Raw genomic sequence first — 8234 nt, 5'->3', positions numbered from 1 at the left:
GATTATTCTGAGTAGCATTTTATACAAAGCTTCCATGAAGGATCACCTTCTCTTTACATTTACTTATTTCTGAACCTTTCCTAACTCTGAAAATAGCACATCCTGATGCCGTCTATCTTCTTAATCATGCCTCATTGATAATTGCTTAGGAATGCTGGAGCTGTGGTTGCATTTATGAAGCTCATCATGCTCTTTCAGTTTGGACTTTGAAAAGCCAAGTTTGTCATAGCAGTTAGAACTAATATGTTAGCAGTTTGCAGTAATGCTAATCAGGAGAGTGTGTGCGAGTCTATGAACATTAGTCTGAAATTCCTCTCTGGGTAATGCTAGGCTGTTTCCACAGTTACCCATATTGTAAAACTGTAACTTTAAATTATGCCAGTGGTTATGCTAATAATTTGTTAGTGTGACCTAATCTGTATCCATATGTAGAACAGATGCTTTGGCAATCGTTTGGATCTTTTGTTGCTTTGTCTCCATAGCTGTATGAGTAGCAAACCTTTCTTTTAATTGTCTTGCATGCACTTGTAATACTAAAATTAATTCAGAGGCAGAGGAAAGGTCAGAGTGAAGCTGCATGAACTGTTGAATCTGGGACTTCAAATGCACCTTGAAGCATTTGAATGCCTGACCTATGTGTCTAACAGTTTTTGTGGTTTACAGGCATTGAAATGCACATCCTTAATATGTCTTTTGTTTATGATGGTTTTAATAGCCCTTAAGGTTAAGCATTTAAGGTTTGCCTTCTGTGCACTTAGTAATTGTTACTTCTCTAGGTCTGATGAATATTTGCTCCTGCTCTTTTTAGGTCAAATGACAGACCTGATTTATGCGGAGAAGGACTTGGTACAGTCTTTACAGGAATATATCTGAGCAGAAGAGAAAAAGCTCTCTCAGATTAAAAGGTAGGAAAGATTTGTGTAAGGAAGGGTGACAAAATGGCTCATTTATGTTCAATCAGACCCCACATTTGTCACCACTCTCTGATGCTAAATCGTGTTGGTTTTTCCTCAGTAGATAATCATAGGGAGAGCATAGGTACTAATTTGGTTTAATTTATTCCCATTAAGGGTCCCTGCTTCAGATATCACTTAGAATTTGCTTCTTTAGAAATGGTGCTCTGGTGGGCTCTCTTCACTTTGTTCTGTCCTTGTACCATCACAGGACTCCTGTAGAGAGGACACATCGGAATCATATCAGGAGTCTTGTCACGAGAGCTGAATGCTTCTGTGTGCCAGCGCTCTGTGCTGCCTGGCTTTCATGCCATCAGGCCTGCTTACAAGAGCCAAGTGTGCCAGTGGCCTTTACCAAATCTCTGGGTTCCTTGCTGTGTTGGCTTTGCCCTCAGGGACAGCTATCCTGCCTTATTCTCTTCAGGTGCCAACTTGGCTGCAGCACATCTATGATGTTGTCTGGATTCCTTGGATCACTTGAAAGGCTCTGGCTGACAACTGATATTTGTGTCACTTAGGAAGATTGTTACTTCTTGTCTAGCCAAAAGCAATATATACTAGGGTGTGACAGGAGGATAGCCTGAATGAGGTCCAGGTTCAAAAGAGCCAAGTGCCTCCAGAAGGAGTCATGCTTTCCAGAGAACTTCTGAACTCGAGGCTGTATGTGTCAATCTGACCTTCCTTTGGGAGTGTAGGATGAGAATAGCGCTATGGAGTAGTGAAATGGTAAGAAGTGTGGTCACATATACACAAAATGTTCTTTTCTTGAAAAGCTGCCTTTTGGAGGTAAAGCAATATCCTCTTGAAGTATTGGTGAAGAGAGTATCTGTTCAATCTGTGAATAAACTCTTATTTTTAAGGCTCATTACAACTGACATGTGTGTCTGCTGAAGTTAGGAAAATAAAATAAAGGGAAATATTTTCCCTTTGGAAAAGACGATTGTAATTTAAAAAACCTCCACTTTATCCTCGTGAGTTTGAGAGGTTGAAAGCCAGTTTTGACAGCAAAAGTGGCAATAATTTAATCTAGATGTGTAATGAGAATGATTTAAGAAGGCAGATGAGCATTCATAAATTGCTCTCAGGCTGAGGTGCACGCTTTTCATTCCAGCTGGGCTGAAAAGATGGATGTACTGACCAGCAAATCAGCCTCTGATCCAGAAGGGTATCTGGCACACCCTGTAAATGCTTATAAGTTTGTGAAGCATTTGAATACTGACTGGCTTGAATTGGAAAACCTGGTTCTTCAGGATACAACAAATGGTAAGGAGTTACAGGGGACTGCTATTGGGAGGCAGCCTTGTGTTCTGGAAAACGACAAGCTTGGCTATGGTTTCAATATTATTGCTAAGTTTGTTTAAGAAGTAACTAAGGGCTTGCCTTGTGTGTACTGATTACCCAAGTGAGTGAAACTTGCAAAGCTTGCAAGTGAAAACACATCTCAGTCAAGACTCAGAAATAGTTTTATTTGGGGGGAAAGGGAGAATGGGATATGCTTAAAGCTGTGATGGTAACTGTTGAGTGTTATATTCTCTTGTATATAAACTGCTTCATTTGCTTTCCCAGTCTGTTGCTTCTCTTGATGATCATTGTTTTTTGACCATGTTGATCAGAGAATAAGATTAAGAATCAAAATGAGTCCCATATTGAACTGGTGGAGAACTTTGTATCAGCCCCAGCATTAGAGTTGGCAGATGCTGGACTCTGTCAAAACCAGGATAATATATGGTTGCTATCTCTAAACCTATCCTTCTAAATCAAATGCTTCCAGTACTAATTCTTGGGTTTGCATCATTTTGTCAGGTGTCTGCCTGAATTTGCTTGCATACCTTTTTTAAATGGAGGTTTATTTTTACTGGACTCTTGGAAAGTGAGGGAGAGGTGGTTTGTTTTTCAGGCAGAGCACCACATGGTTTCCCTTTCTACTCTACATATGCTAAAGTTTAGGTACTTGAAAGTTTTTTCTGGGGCCTTTATTGCCTTTTGGAGTAGTTATCCTAAATGGAAATAAAATACTGAAGTGTGTTGAATACTTCTGTCACTAATTCTTTTTCTAAAGGCTTCTTTTTCCAGTTTGACTTGCTGTATGACTGGAAGTGTTTGGGGCTGTTTTCCGCCAGTTGATGGCTTCCTCTTCTGCCCAACCAATGTGCTGTGTAACCCTGACATGTTTACCTAGTACATTTAATTTTATTTCTGGATATGACCTGGTTTTACTTGTCAGATTTAACTTTCTCACTGAGTAAGGCCCTACTCTAGTGAGGAGTTCCTGGATCAGGGATCAAGTCCCTGGAACTGAGACTTGAAAAGCTCTAATGGCTTTAGAGGTTAGAATACAGAATTGGAGATCATTGACCAGTACTACAACATAAAATCAGTTTTCTCTATGGGTATAGCAGGATATCTGATGAAAGTTTTCATGTCAGAAGGAGACATTACAGGAAACTGAAGATCATAGATTCACATTGTACATCAGTAATTGTGTGGCATAAGAAAATTGAGGAGCTTAGCTATTTATCCCTTGTTTTTTACTCATGAGCCATATTTCGTGAAAGGGGACAAAAAATGTTTATAACTTTTGAGCCTAATAAGAGGCTTTAAATCTGGATTATTTAAAACTCAGTTCTCAAACCAGAGCAGGTGTTTCCTCTTTGTGTCAATCTTGTACTGATGCTTATTCAAGCTCTGAAAGTAACATCTTTCCCTTTTACTGCAAAGGCTTTATTGCAAATCTTACAATCCAGCGTCAGTTTTTTCCAACTGAGGAATGTAGGAAATCCGAACTCCCCTAAAACAGGCCCCTGGAATCTTATCCCTTAGAACAAAGAAATTCCTAAGGACAGGGGCCCCCTTTCCTATCTCAGCTTCCATTATCTTTTAAGATTTCTATTGGTTCTTAAAGTATTACAATAATTGGTTCTTTTCTTACTTAGAATTTAAAGATAATTGGTTACTTTGAAATGTATAAATCCTACTGGATAAAAACTCAATCCTCCAGAAACCTATAAATACCCTTTTATTGTTTAATGTAATTAGACTGTTGTTAACAATTGCCTTCGAAGATAATAAAGCTGTCTCCGGAACTGTTGCAACACAGTCTCAAGCTTTCATCCGTTGCTAGCGAGTAGCTGCAAGCTCTGCTGCTTAGGTTCTGAGCTATCCGAACTCTAAGTAGCTGCCTGGGGGAGCTGGAAGGCTCCTGCACCCCCAAAAACAGCTACAGAGGAAGACGAGACTGGAGCAACAAAGGCTCTGATGCGCCTGCAGGACACCTATAAACTGGATTCTGAAACCCTCTCTCAAGGGAAGTTGCCAGGTAAGTGCACCAAAATCTCCTTGGCTTTAACAGGAAGGAAGTGGTAACATCCTCAAACTCTCTCCAAAAGTCCTTTATGAAATGAGGATTAACTGGTTTTTCCACAGATGTCTCAGAAAATTTCCGGAGATTCTGGGATGTCTGATTATTAGCCGAGTCCTGATGAGTGTTGCTGCTGCTTATGAGATACCTACTGAAATAGGTTATGGTGCCTACCAACATAGTGTTTACAAACTGAATAGATTTCATTGGTGTGTGGGTAGATGAGCTGACTCAATGTTTTTAGTTATTCTAAGTATTAATAGCCATTAATAATTAACTAAGTTTTAAGTCTTATCTGTGCATTTTCTGATCTGGGGCAACTGGAAATCAGTGCAGTCACACTTAACTGGACACCCAGTTTGTTTAAATAAACATCAGCTTGCTTATGCACAAATACAGATTGACAGTAAAGAGAAACCAGCTGGCTGTGCATATTGTCAGGCATCTCTGATCATCTAACAGTGTTGATCTGTAGGTTAGGTGAAATCTGTTAAGATGTTAGTCTGCTCTTGCTTTGTCTACAACAGATAACACAACAGCTGTAACTGTAACTTCTCCTTGTTTCCAAAGGAATGAATTAGAATAAAATTAAGATAGAGTTTACTCTTTAATTTTGATGGTGATCACTTTAATACTGAACTTATAATATCGTCAAAGCATTGTTTCTTAGAAACATTTTTGGATTATAAAAGTGTATATTTACAGATCCTTTTCAATGTGTCCCATGTATTTAAGGCAAAGGTGCTTCTCTATGTATTGCTGAAAGCTATCTTTTTGTTTTTAGGAACAAAATATAGATCCTTCCTGACAGTTGGTGACTGCTTTGGCATGGGGAAGACAGCCTACAATGATGGAGACTGTTATCACACTGTGCTCTGGATGGAGCAGGCCTTAAAACAGCATGATGAGGGGGAGGATACAACAGTCAGCAAAGTAGACATCCAAGATTATCTCAGCTATGCTGTTTTCCAGTTTGGGGATTTGCACAGAGCCATGGAACTCACCAGATGGCTGATATCTTTTGGTAAGAACAAAGACCACATTATTTTAGCTGGGGAGTGTTGCCAGCAGCAGAGCTAAGAACAGTCATGGCCCATCCACATTGATGAGCTGACTGGAAAAGCTATCCTGACAGATGACTTATAATAAATGTAGATCCTGAAAAAAGTCTATTTATACATGAAGTATCTTTAACAAGCTGTCTTATGGTCCATTCTGTTGCTACCCAAGGCCCCAGTGTGTCTGACTGCACTCACTACCTGTGTGTTTTCCTGGAGTGTACTAAGATGTAGGCAGTGCTGCACCTTCTGTGAAGTCCTATTGACATTACATATGCCTTTTTATTCCTCGGTGTGGGTACTCTTGGATGCTGGAATGCTTTGCCTGAGATCTTAGAGTATTTATTTCTGAATATTCGTAATAAACTGAGTTTCTTAAAACCTCCTTTATTTTTGAACTGTTTCTAGCTTTCCCTATAGTAAGTAAATAAGCTCCCTATCCAGCTTTGTCTACTTCCTTCATTAAAGGGGTCTGTCCTCCTCATTTAGAGTTAACATTACTTGTGTTAGGTATTCAATGGATTTTTTTAATGAGCTGTGGTTCTTAGTTTAGATATCCTGAGATACCAGCATCCTGAGAGTGGGTGAAACCTTCTTACTAAAAATATTTATTAGTCTAATTTCTGCAGAACTAGAATTCTTAAATTAAAATTGACAATAATATGAATATGTAGTGAATCTAGCTCCCTCTGCAGTGAGGTTTAGCATTGATAGCAGAATGCAAAGCCTTATCAGCAGCAAACAGTAGAACACACTTGGCAGTCCCCTCTGAAAGCAGCAACTTCTTCTGCTCTGGGCTCAACTTCCCTATCTGGCCACTATTAGCCTGTGCTCTAATGAGTGGTGACTGGAATGAGCTTTGGGGTTAGTTCCATGCAATAAACACAGTGAAGTTGGGAAGGCCAAAGGGGAAAGAATCTGTTGTAGGTAGTAGCATCCAGGAACACAGATGAACAAAGAATTGTTCCTTGGAACACCATGCTGGAGCTTTTGGAGAAATTCTGTATCAGGTTCTGTTGATTTAAGACATCTCTGAAATGAATATTTATAAACGGGACATGAAAAAAGAATCTAAATTGCTTGTGTGATCTTGGGACGTGAGATATTATGATTATTTATGTGCTTCTATGTCTCGCTTTATCAGTTCTTTGCGTTGCAATCCCAGAGTGTCACAAGCTGCTCTTGAAGGAGGTTCTCGCTCAGTAAGAGCCAAAACTGCCTGGAGAAGCAGTGGTGGGAAATGTGGGGACAGCAGAGCAGGAAATGGGGCAGGACATGTGCCAGGAGCACAGCTGGAGTGTTAAGGAAGAGAGAGATGCAGGCTTGGACTGGCTGCTGAGCCTCCTGACCCCTAAAAACAAAGAATCTGGGACTTTTGTCATCCCATAGTCCCCATCTGGAGTTGTCTCAGCACACCCAGAGGCCCAGCAATAATTCCAGCAGTGTTGGCTTTCTCTCCTCCCTTCCCAAGCAAAGACAAGAGTTCCTGACCTGGGCAAGGGGTGCGAGGAGAGTTTGGAAATGGAGCTTAATCACAGGACAACGTGGAGAGAGCTGGTGGTGTTTGTTAAAACCCCTCAGAGAACACATTGGTATATGATTTAGCACTGCCTTCACCATTCTGGTCTTTGAGCAATCCCTGCCCTGGATCCCGGCCAGGATAATGATAGGGGAAAGGCTGGAGCTGGACAAGGAGTCTGGGGGATATTGAAGCACTCCTGGCAGCTCCCAGCAGTGTGTTAAAGCATTTCCTCCGGGATGCTGCCTGAGTTCAGCTCACCTGTGGTGGGTCTTTAAGCCCACAAAGAGTTTCTTTCAGAGGTTAAGGAGCTCTGTGCATGGGGAGCTCCTTGCAGAGCTCTTATCCCCTGGGCTCTGAGCTGGTGCAGGCTCAGAGTCTCAGCAGGGCAGAGAGGAGGGGGCTTGTGCTAGGCTGAGGTGCCTTTGCTGGAGGAAATCCCGGTGGAAAAACGCCAGGCTGGGGCTCCTCTGGTTCCTCTGCCTCTGACCTTCTCCTGAACCTGCTGTGCACCGGCTGTGAGGCATCCTGAGAGCTGCACCCGCAGATCAGGGAATAGAAACATCTCCATCGAGCCTTGGAGAGGTGGACAGCTCCTCCCTGCTTCTGGGGAAGGAGGGAAGGAAAGCTTGTTGGTCTCTGGCCCCTGGACAGCAGGTGCTTGTTGGAGGATGTTTTTGCCCAGTGTGCAAATGGCAACAGAAGCAGGAGCAAGGATCTGTTCCAGAGAGTGGGATGGGCTGGGGTGGTTGGAGGGAGCACCATGAGCAGTGGGCTGGGGGTTTGGTTGGATGGAGGGTGACATAATTTGTCAGTTTGGATTCTGGGCATGAGCAGCTACAGGCACTGAGCAAAGAAGGGGAGTGATGTTTGGCAAAGTGGCCAGACTTTGGCACTTTTTTCCTCCACAACTTCTGGTCCCTCCTACCTGCATGCCAAGGTGAATGGGACCATCAGGTGACACAGACACACTGAGGCATTGCTCCATCCCTCAGGATGAGAATTGCAGTGCAATGCACCCAGAGCTGCTTTTGGTGATCAGAGTAGCAGAACAACCACACAAAGACACTGCCCTGACATTTCTCAAGGTTGTCCCTTTGAGCCTTCAGGGTTCAGCCCTGAACCAAGGTCAGGGCTGGATCTAAGGAGCTCAGGCTTGTCATTTCAGCATCTGGCCCATCCCACTCCTCTGCCTGTCTCTGCTGGCAGTCATATTTCCAGTCTGGCAGCACAAGGTGGTGATAACCTGGGGAAACTCTCTGAGGGGAGGTAATTCCCATGTTCAGGCAGGAAAACGAGGCAGGTGGAGGTGTGAAGCTGCAACTGGGGCAGTAGCAGAGGCTGAC

This window comes from Oenanthe melanoleuca, unplaced genomic scaffold (assembly GCF_029582105.1).
Source record: "Oenanthe melanoleuca isolate GR-GAL-2019-014 unplaced genomic scaffold, OMel1.0 S001, whole genome shotgun sequence".
Taxonomy (NCBI): domain Eukaryota; kingdom Metazoa; phylum Chordata; class Aves; order Passeriformes; family Muscicapidae; genus Oenanthe; species Oenanthe melanoleuca.
The sequence above is the reverse complement of the archived record's forward strand: the minus strand, read 5'-3'. Positions refer to the sequence as shown.